This window comes from Puma concolor, chromosome E2 (assembly GCF_028749965.1).
Source record: "Puma concolor isolate L17-30 chromosome E2, mPumCon1.1.hap2, whole genome shotgun sequence".
NCBI classification, from domain to species: domain Eukaryota; kingdom Metazoa; phylum Chordata; class Mammalia; order Carnivora; family Felidae; genus Puma; species Puma concolor.
In genome coordinates this window covers 26,711,241-26,726,325 of record NC_141681.1, presented here as the reverse complement: position 1 = coordinate 26,726,325, position 15,085 = coordinate 26,711,241, and the positions used below count along the sequence as shown (strand labels likewise).

The 15,085-nt window shown below is 38.0% G+C and overlaps 1 long non-coding RNA gene across 1 annotated transcript in view; it reads right to left on the bottom strand.

The window, feature by feature from the left end:
* Positions 1 to 9,964: 9,964 nt before the first annotated feature.
* The window catches only part of LOC147573433 (uncharacterized), a 66,822-nt gene continuing 61,701 nt past the window's right edge, over positions 9,965 to 15,085 (bottom strand). Inside the window, exon 3 of the long non-coding RNA XR_015244518.1 lies at positions 9,965 to 10,122. This is a non-coding gene — a long non-coding RNA (uncharacterized LOC147573433). The remainder of the gene's footprint in view (positions 10,123 to 15,085) is intronic.

Here is a 15,085-nt window from a genome sequence, read left to right as displayed (position 1 = left end):
TGTATTTATAGGTTTGATTCTGATTTTGGTTGGCTTGTTTACTCATTTGTTTTATTTTTTAGTGTCCACATATAAGTGAAATCATGTAGTATTTGTCTTTCTTGGTCTGACTTATTCCACTTAGTATAATACTCTGTGGGACCATCCATGTTGTCACAGGTGCCAAGATTTTATCCTTTTTTATGGTTGTGTAATATTTGTTTTTAAATGTTTATTTTTGAGAGAGAGAGAGAGACAGACAGACAGACAGACAGACACAGAATCTAAAGCAGGCTCCAGGCTCTGAGATGTTAGCACAGAGCCCAAAGTGAGGCTCGAACTCACGAACCATGAGATCATGACCTGAGCCAAAGTTGGACGCTTAACCAACTGAGCCACCTAGGTGCCCTGGTTGTGTAATATTATATAGATAGATAGAGATAGATATAAATATAGACATAGATATAGATATACCACATCTTCCCTATCCATTCATCTATTGATGGACATATAAGTGGATATTCTTTTTATTATTTTTTAAGTTTATTTATTTATTTTTGGGAGAGAGAGTTAGGGGAGAGACAGAGAGAGAAGGAGAGACAGAATCCGAAGCAGGTTCTGTGCTGTCAGCTCTAACTCAGAAACTGTGATACCATGACCTGAACTGAGATCAAGAGTTGGACACTTAACCAACTGAGCCACCCAGGTACCCCGTAAAATGGATATTCTTTGATGAGAATTTGGCTTCATCTGGCAAGATCAAGTTGTAGTCTTATTTGGATCACTTGCTTGTTATGTGACCTTGGCCAAGTTATTTAACCCTTGAGGAAATGTGAGTACATTTTATGGTGGAAAGAAGAAAAATTGAAAATAAAGGTGAGCATGGTTCCTAACATATATTTATCTTGGACTCTATAATGGTTCCTCTTCATTATCAGGTCCATGTTAGATCCAGGACTTAAACCCTGATCTCTTATTTCAGTCCAGTTGTCCTCTCATCATGTTAGTCTTCAGTATGAATGTGGGCTCTTTGGGCAGTAAATTTTTCATAGCTGATATAACTTAGGCAGTTTAGATATGCCTAACAGTTGCACAGCTTTCCTCAGACAGAAGGGAGGAGGTAAAAGATTGGTCTAAGTACCTCAGGATCAATCAGATCCATGTCTTCACTTTATATGTTTTAGGCATTCAATTTACATTTAAAATCATATTTAATCAAATGGTGGCATGACTAACAAATGTGAGCACCACTGTCTTAGTTCAGAGCTGGCTTTGTAGCGCCTGTGATAGCACAGGGACACTACATGGTTCCTTGGAGAGATTGGGAATCAGCCACATTCTGTCCATGATTGGGCATGAAACATACTATGACTGAAGTTCTCAGCCAGGGAATGAATGGTGGACACCATTGTTGCTATGGGACAACTTGGAAACAAGCAGATTGCAGATTGACTGATCTGGTGCCACCTTTCTTATTGGTCTTAACTTCATATCATCCTTCTGCTCAATAAAATCAGAAAATCTCAACTGGCTATATTTCATTGTAAACAAATTCTGCCTATGTGGCTACCATGTACAAGTATGTCAGTACTTGTACCATGACAATTCCACACAATATTGGGTGTTTCTAGGATGCCTAGGTAGCTCAGTGGGTTGAGCATCTGACTTTGGCTCAGGTCATGATCTTGCAGTTTGTGAATTCAAGCTCCACATTGGGCTCACTGCTATCAGTTCAGAGTCTGCTGCTGTCAGCCCAGAGCCTGCTTTGGATCCTCTGTCCCCCCCCTCTGCCCCACCCCCACTTGCACTCTTGCTCTCTCTCTCAAAAAAATATTAAAAAAACATTAGGCATTTCTACCTATTAGTGCTGTTTGGCACATGTCGTTTTATTGTACCTTTACAATAGCTTTGACTGCATTGCTTTTGGTTTGTACCCAGGTCTCCCTATCCAAAGTGGGAAAAAGCCATTCTTCTTTATAATTCATTCAGCAAGCATCAATGCTCCATTAGCTGAGCACTTACCCACCAGGGGAAGAGAAATAAGAATAAATAAGAATATGTAGCGCTGTGGATATGTATCCATAGATACTTCAGCATCATAGACCTGGGAACTGCAGGCTGTTCTCCAGCATGTGTTTATTCTTCATATTCTGTTTAAATTTCACACATTTTCTGTCTGTTTCTTGTTTGTATCAGGTAAGGAGGATAGAAATATATTTATTCAACCCATGTCAGTTCAAATAAAGAATTCAGAGTCATCGGGGAAATATATACACACTAGTAATTTACTTGAAAGCTCTTACTCTCCTCCCACTAAAATACCTTCCCCAAATATCCATTCAATTTATTCTTCAATTTCCACAGCTCCCTCTCCTGTTTGATACTAAGGACACTGGTACTGAGAGAACACTCAAATCAAGCAAATAACAGCCACCCACCTTTCACTCCATCTCTTAGCTAGTTAAATGGCTATATATTTCCATCTCTTACATCCTAGGATATAATTAAATAAACATTTTAAACTGGCAGTTTTGAATTTTATAGAACAAAAGCCTGAAGCAGGTTCAACTTGGTAGAGGGGAAAAAAATCAAATGCTCGAGAATAATGTTTACAAATTTCTGAAACAAGGCTTGTCAGCAGGATGAAGTTGCTAATACGAGCCATTTTGGACTGAATGGTTTATATCTGTTTATAATAACTTGGATTTGTCTTCTGTTAAAATGTCACATGGATAAAGGAATAAATTCTAACAGCTGTGACAAGATTATCATTGCTAAGAAACTCCGATACGGTGGATTCATGTGTCAGAGACATCTACTTCACTGTCTTTCATTCAGAGTAATCCAAATATTCTCCTTCACACTCAGGAAGACTAACAATGAGACACAGATAAAAGCCCATGATTCTGACATCTTTCCCCTAAGTTTGCTGTTAAATGAGATGGTTGGCACCAAGAGTCTCTAATATTTTTCTGAGAAAGTTAGTGGAAGGACACAGGATGAGACCCCTATTCTTTTAAACTTCAACACAGTTATTCCATAAGTTGGGTGGAATGAATGACAAACTTTGGCAGGAATGTACCAACAATTGTGATATTTTTAAATGCAGCAAAGAAAAACAGAAAAATGGAGAACAAAAAAGAAAAACAAGCAAGTGGGAGTATTGGGTGGTCAGTGGAAACCCACATATAGGCTACAAATGAGAAAATGATCCAAGGCATCCTAAGAAATTAACATAAGATTACCTTTCTCTAGGAACCTATTTATTGCTGATAACTGTGATAGGGAATTGTATGTAACTGAGCCTTATAGCTTCATTCATTTATTCATTTAACCATTCATTTCTTCACTATATATATATATACACACACACACACACACACATGCTAGGCACTGGAATTAACACTAGCAATGAAAAGATAAATAAGCCCTGGGCTCTACCTTCAAGCAGATCATGTTTTAGTGTTCAGTGTATGTGCAACCACCCCACACAGGAAGTGCTCTAGTGGAAATGGGTTTAAGAAACAGCACTGGTCAAAAAGGAAGAGATGAACAGTGTGTGGGAGGGTCCAAGAATAAATCACGGGGAGAAATCAGAGCCACATTTTGAAAAATGAACAAGAATTTAGCAGGTGGATGCAGCAGAGATAGCCCCTGAAGCCAACAAAGTAGGTGGAGCAAAGGGTTCTGAATCACGCAGCAGTCCTAGGGATGAAATCTGATTGGTCTAGCCCAGTTCATGTGACCTTCCCTGAGGCAATCCTATATGTGCTTGAAGGAGTTCTCTGATTAGATCGGCCTGTAATATTGAAGGTACGGCTATAGCGATGGCCCTTACATTTCTTCGTAGAGACCCAACTGTGCAAGATTAAATGAGCTGATCTCTGGGAAGCAATGGGTACAAAGATGGGCAAAACTGACAAGTTTATTGCGGTTATAGTTATGCTGGTTATTGTGTTGTTATTACTGATATTACTAATGTTATTACTAATATTAAAAAAATATTTTAATGTTTATTTTTTGAGAAACAGACAGAGTGTGAGTGGGGGAGGGGCAGAGAGAGAGGGAGTCACCGAATCTGAAGCAGGTTCCCGGCTCTGAGCTGTCAGCACAGAGCCCAACGTGGGGCTGGAGCTCATGAACTGCAAGATCATGACCTGACCTGAAGTCGGATGCTTAACCGACTGAGTCACCCAGGCGCCCCTGTGATTACTAATATTTTAATTAAAAGCCAGATGTGTAGAAATCTAGCATCACTGTAGACCCTCACTGAGCTTCTCTTAGGGAATCTAAGAGGAGCATAGCAGAAGGAAAGCAATAGTTGCACACTAGGCACACTGGACATCTGTCAGGAAGCCTTCCTGGGATTTGCTCTCCCCAGTCTGGATTGGGTTGTCTCTGTTGTGCTCTATACAAGTTCCTTATGATCCCATCCTATTTTAATAGAAACATCTGTCCTATTAAACTGTGAGCTTCTTGAAGGAAGAAGTGTATCTTGCTCGTCATTTTCACTCAAATACTTGGGATGTTGTAGGTACTAGCTATGCTGTCCAAATAACTTGCAATAGGTGCATCTGAGAACAAACACTCCATGCTGGAGATTGTCTCTGAGCTGGGCCACAAAGGATAGGGAGGACTTCTGAAATGCAAAGATTGGAAAAAATCACATCAGGGAGAAGTAAATACTTAACATAAGCTTGGAGATGGAGAAGTGTCCAGCATGCTTGGAATATGTCAGTTAATTAGACACAACTGAAGTGAACAGTGTATGAAGAGGATATAGGACTGAGAAGGTAGACTTTAGGGCAGATTTCAAGGGATCTTGAATGCTGGACAAAAGAGATCACACTCTGTAATCTGTGAAATATAAAGACTGAGAGGTTTTCATGTGGGGATTGATATGGCCAGGATTCTTCACACACACACACACACATGCGTGCGCGCGCATGCGATGTAGGTCCTATTTGGTAAATAGAATATTGGTTCAGTGGGTTAAAGATGCAAAGCTCTCTGTTCCTAAGGAATTTATGATTTAGTAAGAGATGGATTTACCAAGAACGTACAGAAGGGTAACTTTCAGGTTATTTGCATTGACCTTTTCTAAATAAATACTCACATTGATGTCTAATTTTGCACTTTAAACATAGAATCTTCTGTTTGATTTGGTGGAATGGGAGCTCTACCAACATCACCAGGTTGAGAAACAGAAAGAGACAATTGTCCTGATGAGAATGCACTAGTTATGAATAAAGGGATGGACTTCTGAATGCCACAATTCACAGGATTTTGAGTCCTAGCTTCTAGTTCTTCTCAAGGACAGTTCCCCTCTTACCTCTCTGCATTTTGGTTATATAAGCAAATGAATGTTCCTTTTGCTTAAGCACATTTGAGCTGATTATCCTGCCTCTAGCAATTCCGAGTACCTGGTAGTTACTATTAGTTAAGTTGTCACTTTACAGATACAAAATATGTAGCACATAAAGCTTAAGGAATTTACCCAAAGTCATATAGCTAGTAAAAATGTTGGACCAAAGTCAAAACTTAGCTTCTTCTAATTTCAGAGTGCAAGCATTTATCCGGTGTGGCAATGCACTCTCAGTATTTCCATTCTAGAGGAAAATCATTGAGGTAATGACTATCCCTTAACCATGTTTTTCTCTCACACAACCACTACTACATTACGGTGCTTAATGCATGTGTAATTTCTGAATGAAGGCTAAATCTATAAAAATTCCAGATGCATGGTCTCTTTGTTGCTAAGAAATAAACAGCTGAAGATACCTCCATCACTCATGTTGTAAACATTTCTCCGTGTTTATTCTTAAACCACAATGTTGTTTGTGTCTACATATATTGCTGTGTTTCGTTGGTACAGAGAAAAGTGTTTTGTTGTCAATTCTTACTATAGTTTTCTGCCTTTTGGTCCCTTCCCTATTTTTTTCTTTTATCAGCAAAATCTTCTCCATGTGGAGGAAACAATGAGCATTTTATAAACCTGCCTAGGGCTGTAAAATATACATATACCTTTAATAGTGACAGAGGTATCTTTGGAACTTCCTCTAGAGTGAAATCTACTTCAAAAATTTGCATTTAACAGGCAAACATAATATTGTTGAAGAACACAGAATTATAAATTCATGGACATTTGGGTACTGGGGATACTTTATAATCCACACATCCACACTTCTAACTGTAATTTTTATGGCTATGTAAGTTCAAATTACCCAAGATGGATAAAGCCAGCACTTTCATTATTAACTGTATTTGAGGGGTTTCTAACAACTGCTCCATGAAAGCTCTTTATAACTTGAAACTCACACAGGAAGTTGCAGGCCAAATAATGTGCTTTCTGCTTTAGGGTCTGAATTTGTCACCTCTTGATATAAATCCCCCAAATTTGATTGGTCTTAGAAGTATTCATTTTGCACAACATTCAAAAAGTCTCCTGCTTTAAAAATGAAAAATTGCAAGTGATTACTTTACAGCCCATTTAATTGCATTTGGAGATTTTCTGCCCCTTAAAGTCTCTGGATAACCATATTAATGCTCTCCCCAAACACACTTTTGAACAGAGTTTTATTATCGGTAGCACCTGACCTTTCAGCATAATTGCATGTGGTCCAAATTAATTGTCTGTTCTATTGTGCGCTGAATAATAGGTATTCTAAAATGAGACTAATTATGCAGGTACCTGATAGGAGAATCTTAGAGTGAGCTCTTTTGGATGCCTGGAATTTAGAATATGAAGTATAAGATGACACTTAATTAACTAATAAACCGACTGGCAAGACTGACTCCACAGGAGACTTCTAGTCAACACAAATTAGAAAATTCGGAGATTCTTCCTTAACTGAAATGTAGTAAGATGGAGCTTACGTACCAAACTAACATTGCCATAAATCAAGATGCTACTGAGAAAGGCATACAATATAGATTTGTTCAAAAACATAAAAGCAATTTTTGTTTAGCTATATCCATTGTTTATTTAATACATACTCCATTTATGTTTAATTGTTGATTCCTTTTGGGAATATTCTTATGGATGTCATTGTGGTATTGTATAACGAGCACTAGAGTGTAGGTTAAACCTAAATTTGAGGCCAGTTTGCTGTATAATTACCTGATTTAAGGACCTTGGTGACTCTGTCACTAAATCAAGTTCCTCTCCTATTGTTTATTTTCTCCTCATCTGAAATGACGTGTGAGACCCAACCTCCTTGTTTGGTAGAAGTACCTGTTACGGAAACAAAAGTAGAAAAGATGGCTCTTGGCACGGAGTGCCCTCAAAGTGCAGGGTGTGGGTGGAAAGTGGAGCTGCTGCCCGTCTCCCCATTGCTGCCCCATCGGTGTCACCCTGCCCAAGAAGGCCTGAATGTTCCCCTCCCTTTGACTGAAGTTTGGAATGGCTTTTTCCTAACTCTAGGCTCTGACTTTCTTTAGGGCATTTACTTTAGAAATCTTATGATTGTAAATTCTTTCCCTGCCTCTTTGAGATATAAGCAATTTTTTTTTAAAAAGCCTGTTGCCAGTTTTATAAGCCAGGAGAGTCTTTCTCAAGGATGTAGGAGCCCTCGCTTTGAAAATGTAAACATCAAGGGATATAGCATCCCTATTTCCCAGGCTCTGCGGGAGGGTAGGAGCCTCCTTTCAATGGATGCCTTGCTCCTAGTTGTAAAACTACTTTCTGTCACAAAGATTTGAGAAAGTGTTGTTTTAGATAAAGCCAATTAGCAAACACTGACTGACGGCCTGTGTTCTCCCATTCTTTGTTTCAGGGGAGTTGAGCGCGGACTGAGCTCTGCCTCTCTCCCTAATTGCAATAGCCTTCAAGTCTGCGTTGCCTGTTTCACTTCATCTGGTACAGCTGACCCTTTGACTGTCAACGTTATGCTCTGTGATCATCAAACATTTCCGGTCCCATCAGGACTCTCATAGTTGACCAACATGTTGAACATATGACCTGGCGTGTGGAAGGCGGTGTTGATTTCAAATATTTGGTTGTGTTTTCATTATGGGTAGCGCACATAGTTGTTATGCCATACGTCCCGGTTATTTTGCTAATGGCAGTCATGAGGCTGATAACCTCGGTCTTTGTGTAAGGGAATTAATATGTGTAGAGCTCCAAGGATTGCCACATGAATTGATGTGTGATCCATGCCCCCTATTGCGTTTAATCCAGTCAATATCCCTATAAAGTGAGTAACATTATTTCCATTGTGCAGATGGGAAAACTGGTAGGTTCCTTACTTGGCCAAAGTCAAGCAGTTGAAAGCGTTAAAGACCAAGTCAGGTTCAGTTCAGGCTTGGGAAGAGGACCTACGGGCCTGGATTTGAACTGTGTCTCTCTCACTTTCTACTACCTTATCACCTTACTTACTAATGAGCTCCCCGTTTTACATATGGGCAAATGAAGGTTTACTGGTTTTAACTTACTTTCACAAAGAGGCACAGTTCAAATAATTATCTTGTATAGATTTTGTGAGCATGGAATGAGATAAAATGTGTCAACTTCTTGGGAAAGGCTCCAGATTGGATAAGAACCTGATAAATGTTAAATATTATGATTAGTGGGAGTAAAGGCATATACTTTATTGCCTCTTCCTTTGAGAGTAAAAACAACACTCAGTGGTAGTACCACTGACAATGACTTAGAATCTAGGGGAGTATGCCTGTGATTTGTTGTTTGAAAGACAGTGTGGGTCTAAACTATCCTTTATACAGGGATATCCCAGATGAAGAGCAAATGCTTGCACTGATTGGGTAGAAAAACTTTTGTTAAAAGTTTTTAAGAGCCATTGATGGCAAGAGTGTTTTGAGAGGAGCAAGAAGGCTTCTAGCAACAAAGGAAATCAGTACCTTTTGTGGCTTGTTGAATTGGGATTTTCCAGTCTGGTTTTGAACCCAGTTATGTTGAGCTAAAATCTGGGTAAATGCCATTTGCAATAAGATTTTAAATACTTTTAAATGCAATAATAGTATTATTTTTCATGTTGGGGGGGTACCAGAAATAACATTTCTTTTAATTTATATTTAATAAAAATGACTCCCATGTTAATTTAGTACATTTCAATATGTGAATAATTTTTAATAATTAACTTTTTGGATATATTTTGGGATTAACAGCCTAAAATTGGCTTAATCTCAGCGTTTTCCTAATGACCACCAGGCAGTTGAAAAGGCATTCAAAGAATCTAGACTATGTCAGCATATGACATGTTAACTTTTCCCTCTGTAACACTTTCTTATGAGTTAATTAATTCTTTTCACATAATAAACAAATTATGTATGTGCTAATGGTATTTTAAGAAGTGGACTCAATTCACTTAATTATTCATAATTATCTCAGTTTTCTTTCTTTTTTAAAAATATGTAGTTTCTTCTTGTTAAAGATTAAAATATTAAACAAGAAAAATTGGAAATTTTAAGTATCAATTGAGCCTATCTGAGAATTTTGCTATGATAGCGTTATATATTTTTGTAGTTGATTAAGTTTGCTTAGTAATCTCCTGTTGTAAGATAATCATGCCACAGCCCAGAGAACAAAAGAGGGGGAATTTCTCCTTTCTTCCAGCCTAGAATACCTTTTGTAATTCACAAAGATAGAAAAGTCCACCATTAACTTTCATTGTATTGGAAAACAATAATGTCTTAAGAGACTGAACATGAAGATTGAACTTTTTGGCTTTTGGAGAGTTACTAAAATGTGCATTTTAAAACTTTAATTCTGCCATTTAAATTGTGTATGTCTGCTTATGAAATTTGATTGAACCGAATTGCTATCAAATGCATGCATTTATGCAAAGGTCAATTATGATATAGGCAATCTATTTTAGGGTAAGCTTTCTTACACCTTTGGGAATGATTCTTTTTTTCTTTCTGCTCTTCTTCTTCTTCTTCTTCTTCTTCTTCTTCTTCTTCATCTTCTTCTTCTTCTTCTTTAGCTAAGTGAGGATCTCTCAAGGAATACAAAAATTAAAGAAAAAAGTCGAGCAGTACAGTCTTTATATGTATTTTTTTCTTCTAAGTCTCCCCAGTAGAGGCCGTCACATGCATTTATTCAGCTAAGGCAGTTTGCTGAATCCTAGAGTGAATTGTGCAGTCTCAGATGTGCATGTCCATCAGAAAAGCGTGATCAGGAAGAATCTGTAAGATGAAATACAATGATGAGGGGGATGTCGATATAGCATTAATATTAAAAAAAACAATAAAAGGATAGAAAACAGTATAATTCCAATTTATTTTTAAAAATGTTTACACACCTGTATATGCATTGCATGAAAAGAAAACAGAGGAAATGCAGCAAATTTTTAATGATCTTTTTTTCATCATAGGAAAACTGGTGATTTGCACTTTATAGTTTTTGAGTTTTTCCATATTTTACCAATGATTCTGTGTATCTTTATCATTCAAAAAGAAGCAGTGTTATACATTTGAAAAGAAGGAAAAGTAATAGAAACCTAATCTCTCTAAAATAAGCCTCTAGCCACCATTTCAAGGACCATGATTAAATTGATTACCTGGGAAAGATGTGAGGGTTTCTGTTCTTTCTTTTATTTTAATCATACTTCCTAGGTTCTCTTATGTGTTAAGTAAGTAAGATACAAGATGAACATTGACTCTACAGATGTCATTCATATGGAAGATTGTCTTTCTGCACACACACACACACACACACACACACACACACACACACACGTATACACATGACAATCATTCCTTCTTCACAGATTTTGTATTTGTCCATTCACCTATTCGCTAAAATATATTTGTAACCCCTAAATCAATACTTGACGTGCTTTTGTGGCCATTTGTAGACATGCACCTGTGGTAAGCAGCAAAAACATTTGAGTTGCCCAATGTGCACTGCACGTTCCTAGCTGATGCTCAACAAGTCCATACTGTCTGCTTTCTTGTTTCAGCTCTAATATTGTGAACAAGACCTTTCTGTGATCTATTTAGTGCTACAGTGCTTGATTTTTGTAACTTTTGTTGATGATTTTGCAGTTTAAGATGGCCCCTAAGCATAGGGCTGAAGCACTGTCTAGTGTTGCCAAAGGGCAAGAAGGCTGGGATGTGTCTTAGAGAGAAAATACATGTGTTAGATAAGCTTCATTCATGCATGACTTACAGAGCTGTTGGTTGTGTGTTCAGTGTTGATAAATTAACAATACATATTAAATAAGGTGTCTTTAAGCAGAAGCACACATCAAACAAGGATATGTATTAATCAGTTGATGAAGACATGACAGGATGCTCACAGGAACCTAACCTTGTGTTTACTCAAGTAGCAATGGTCCAGTATTTTGCTAATTCAGTGTTTATGGAAGCTTTATAAAGCATAACTCCTACAAATAGGAGGAATCAATTGTGTGTGTGTGTGTGTGTGTGTGTGTGTGTGTGTACACATATATGTATGCATATAGCTGTATACGTATATATACAGACCTAAACGTATATGTCTGCATATGCAATTTTGTCTAGTTTTTTACATTAATACAGCTCACATATAACCCCCCCACACACACACCAGTACACATACACAAGCACACTTATACTATCACATATGTTTCCATACATTCGTTTCTTCTCACATACTCCTTTGCCCTCTCCAGTTTTTCTGGTTCATGTGTGTTACAATGACTTATATTTGGCTTCTCAGTTATTGAATATTGAAATGTGAATGCATAGGGGAAGCCTTAATGTGCTTTTTTGTATCTTCAGAAACTATAGAGAATGTCCTGTACCAAACTTTTAACTCATTTGAGAAACAATAAGAACAGTGATGATGACTGCAACAATCCTAATTTTGAAGCTTCTGACAATTTTTTGTGTATTTTGACAAGTAGATGGCCATCAAGGGATAGATGACTGTGTAGTGGAAAGAACACTGAGAAGCCTCAGGATGTAATTGGAAAGCATAATATTGAAAAATACGGAAGTGATTAGCACTCCACATAAGAATGTAATCTGCTGTCTCAATTGATAACCAAGGAAGTAGTACAGATTATGTTGTAGCTAGGACAGTGGTTTGTATTTCTGACTATGAATGTTTAGACTTCCTCAGAGGCCTAATGCTCCTTTTTTAACAAGGGTCTTTGTGTTCATGTGTATGTTTCATCTCATTGATGCATACTCAAAGGATAGCTATGAAAAACGGGGAAGTATATCTGTAAGCTATGTCGAAGGACAAATGTCTTGTTGTATTCCATTCTGAACCTGAGGTGCTTATTTTGAAAGATAAGGATGAATATTCTAGGCAGAATGGTATGTGCAAAGCCACGGATAAATGGGGGAGAGCGGGAAGTTCTTGGAATGGCAAATGTTCCACCTAATGCATCCATCCTACTGGTTCTGAGTCCCTGCTGAAGCTGTGAAGGAAAAGACCAGAGAATTGTGCAGCCTGATGAAGAAGGCCCTCTCTGATGTTTCTGCCACAGGCTTGTGCTTTATCCAGAAGGCCTTGCGGAGCCATTGCAGAGCGCCCTGAGCAGGCAAACTTGGTGAGATTGCTCAGGAAGACCTCTATGGCTGTCAAATGGAGGAATCTGAGACAGAACATGTAAGGGTCTATTCCACAATCAGACAGGAGCTAATAGTGGCTCTAATGACTCCAGTGCGTGCAGACCTCTGTTTGAACTCCCTTGTGTGTCCCCACTACTTTTCTCACCACAGGGACCTCCTCTCTCCCTTTTCTTAGGCTCCGCCCACCTCACTCTTCTTCCTGAGCTCCTGGCTGGCCAAAGAAGTCCATGAAGTCTCAGCAGAAATGTCCAAAGCTGGTATTTGGAATTCAGGGCCAAATTATTGGATCTTTCTGCAGATAAAGTACCCAATATGAGGGGAATATAAAGGTAATATTCCCTTATTAATTTAGTCATCAAATATTTGTTAGTTGCCAATATGTACCAAATACTGGATTAAGCAATTGATGAATGAGCAATGACTCAATTTAGAGAAATCCCACTCCTAAATGAGTTTTGTTCTAGTAGGGATGATAAAAAAACAAAACAAAACAAAACAAAACAAAAAAAGCAATCAAACATATAGAATAATTAGCTATTGTTGGTGTCATGGAGAAAATAAACAGAATGGACGTGCTATTGTGAATGAAAAAGGGAGGCTTTTTCTAAACAGGGATCAAGGATGCTCTTCCTGAGAAGGTGGTATTCAGGCAAGACTTGAAGGGTGAGGAAAAAGCAGATGTGAAAAATCAGGAGAAAAGAGATCCTGAAAGGGAGAGCAAAACGCACAGAGTTTGTGTGTATGTGTGTGTGTGTGTGTGTGTGTGTGTGTGTGTGTGTGTGTGTGTGTGTGTGTATGTGTGTGCCTTTCCAGGTTAGAATGTACTTGATATTCCATTTTTTCTTTATAACATTTGTACCTTTTAGGGTTTTTTTTTTCTATGTCATTGTAGTCTGCACACACAAAAAAAGTTTGTTAGCATATTCCTTTATATTCTAATTTTAAACCATAAAAGTAGCCCGATTTTTAAATTATGTGAATTATTCACAGTGGAAAAGTAGTTTCCTGATTTATATGTCCATGTATGTATGTATGTTATGTTTTGGTCAGCTATGGAGTCTTTATCTTTGAATTTACACTGAGTCTGCTCTGTATGAGGACTCTTCTGGAAAGAGTAATAATAGCAACAAGTGGCATTAAATGAGTCTCTACTAATTCCAGGAACTATTGTACACTCATTTAACATATCAACTCACTTAATCCTCTCCAGATTAGTATTTTAATTATCTCCATTTTACAACAGAAGGCCAGGGAGGGTATGTAATTTGTTAAGGTAACACAACTGTTAACTGTCAGTGTTATGTTTAGATTCCAGGCAATTTCCCTTTAGAGTTTACTCTCTCAGGGGCACCGGGTGGTTGAGCGTTGGTTGAGCGTCCAACTTCAGCCCAGGTCATATCATCAAGTTCCTGGGTTCGAGCCGTGCGTGGGTATCCTGCTTCACTGCTGCCACAGCCCAGCTTCCAATCCTGTCCCTCTCTCTCTCTGCCCCTCCCCCACTCACACACGCTCTTTCTCTTTCTCTCTCTGAAAAAGAAATAAACATTAAAAAAAAAAAAAGGAATTCGCTTTTTCAATCAGGCAGCCTGTATTTCCTATGCTGGTATGCTGGTAACCATGTGAGACTATAGCAGTAATATTATTTTGTCATTAAATAAAAGAGAACTTTTCCAAAACTTCAGGATGACAATTATATATTAAATGGAATTTCCTCACTTTTATCTTTTCCTCCGTTATTATTTTTTTTTTAAAAATATTGTACAGTGTCTTGCCCATGTTAGTAAAGGGTCACTAAATGTCAATAGCCAGGCACTGCACCAAACACTTCCCATGACTTACAAAGTCTTACAAACACTTTTTGATGGAGTTGCTATTAATATTACCTGGGCTTGAATTTTGGGTTTGCCACTTTGTAACTGTATAATTTGGGCACGGAGCCTATTTTATCTGTGTCTCAGTGCTCCTGTTTATAAAATGCAGTCTCGGGGTACCTGCGTGGCTCTGTGGGTTAAGCAGTTAAGCATCCCACTTTGGCTCAGGTCCTGAACTCTCTGTTAGTGAGTTGGAGCCTCTCGTCAGGTTTTGTGCGGATAGCTCAGAGCCTGGAGCCTCTTCGGATTCTGTGTCTTCCTCTCTCTCTATCCCTCCCATGCTCATACTCTGTCTCTCTCTCTCTCTCTCTCTCTCTCAAAAATAAACATTAGAAAAAAATTTTAAATGCAGTCTGATTTTAGACCCTGTGACCTTAACCAAGTGTATATTATCTCCTGCTAATATAAGGTGGTATCAGATTAAATAGGGAAATGTATTTAATTATTTTTAAGTTTAACATTTTATTATTTATGGTGTTCTGCAAAGCATCATAATTTCCAGTTGCTCTATTAACAGAGAGATTTGAGAATCACTGATCTAGTATCCTTTGTGGAAATGACTTCCTCAAACCCAGGACTTGGATCACTGAGAAGCAATGAACCTTTAACTTGAGTTAGTCCTATTTTAAAACCTTGTAATTAAAATCCTGAATTTACTGTGCATAAACTGGACCACACAAAATAACCTGTTTTCATTTTTCAGTATTATAAAT